The following is a 1,460-nucleotide window of genomic DNA, read 5'->3' on the forward strand; positions in this document are numbered from 1 at the left end:
CTTAGAGCATTGCTGCCACAGCCTTTGAATTTAAAATTCATTACTAAATGTCAGAAATTGCACTCAGCCCTGTGACAAGTTATTAGCTTTGACCTCACCCCTACAGTTTATTTGATGCTTTGAGATTTGTCACAAGTTCCTTTTTCTACCTCTTGTAACGTCTCACAACTTTCTTGCCATCTGTAGGGGGGGAGCTCGTACTTAGTGATTCCCTTCAATCTGCAATGATCTGTCATGTATCTTAAAAAATTACATGTGTGAATTTTGTACAATATGCTTTATCTTAGTTATTTTGGGTTTTTTTACAGACTTAAGACTTATTTTAATTTTTTCAATTATAAAAATATATACCTGGGATGCCTGGGTGCTCAGTTCGTTAACATCTGCCTCTGGCTCAGGTCATGATCCTGGCATCCTGGGATAGAGTCCCTTATGGTGCTGTCTGCTCAGCAGGGAGCTTGTTTCTCCCTCTGCCTGCTGCTCCTGCTTCTTGTGCTCTTTCTGTCTCTCTGTCTCTGACGAACAAATAAAATCTTAAAAAAAATAAAAATAAAAATATATACCCACTTAAAAAAGAAAACAAAAGAATGAAGGAGGAAGAAAGTTTTTCTGGCAAGGGTCAGGTGTGCCTGGGGCGCTCACAACTTTCTCCTAAGAGTCAGCAGTTTATGAAGAATTGAGATGCTCTAGGAATAGCCCTCTTGAGTCGCTTCCTAACCAGGCGTGGTTTGGGAGGATTGATAGTCATCCAAGTTTCAAATTTCCAAAATCATTCTCTAAATCATTCAGGGACATCAGAATCCTCCTGAGCCATTAGTTTCATGCTTTTATTATAGTGTTCCAGGTGGTCCCAGGGCAGGAAAGGCCTGTCTTGGATGTTTACAAACTTCCCCCTACAAGTCCTCAAACTCCAGGCAGCTCAGGACGGCCCCTGAGATACTCGATGTCTGCATATGTCTCAGCGTCTGCTGATACTTCCAGTGCCAGCGGAAGTGCGGGCAGGAGACAAAGTTCTGAAAGCTGAGCTGAGGACCATCTTTGACAAAGGCAACGAGTTCTCAGGTACAGGTGGGGCAGGGGCTCCCTGTGACACAGCAGGGAATTTCAAATCTCTGGGATCAGTCTACTTGCAGTAACTTGATCTTGTCAATAAACCAAATTTTTCCATGGTGCTTTTTCTTGTTTTGAAGGCAGTCTTCAGCAATTATAGGGCCTTCGCTAGCTTCAGCTGGTAGTATGAGGAGATCTTTCTCCATTTACGGTGTTGTGACCTGATTCCGGCTGCCAGACTGACAGTAAATACTTCTTTTAGTGGAATCATTGTGGTTCTGACCCTGGCAATCCCTATGCAGCTGCCTGTCCTCAGTTGCCTTGTCCCAGCCCTGCCCTTTGATGGGGCACGAGGACTCCTCCATTCTAAATGGCCTTGCTTTAGAAAAGCCGCAAACTGAGAGTGACCT

At 43.8% G+C, this 1,460-nt stretch overlaps 1 pseudogene; it reads right to left on the bottom strand.

Annotated features, from left to right (window-relative positions):
* Positions 1 to 744: 744 nt before the first annotated feature.
* Positions 745 to 1,256, bottom strand: LOC131813594 (DNA dC->dU-editing enzyme APOBEC-3H-like; annotated as a pseudogene).
* Between the last annotated feature and the right edge of the window lie 204 nt (positions 1,257 to 1,460).

Source organism: Mustela lutreola, chromosome 13, assembly GCF_030435805.1.
Source record: "Mustela lutreola isolate mMusLut2 chromosome 13, mMusLut2.pri, whole genome shotgun sequence".
NCBI classification, from domain to species: domain Eukaryota; kingdom Metazoa; phylum Chordata; class Mammalia; order Carnivora; family Mustelidae; genus Mustela; species Mustela lutreola.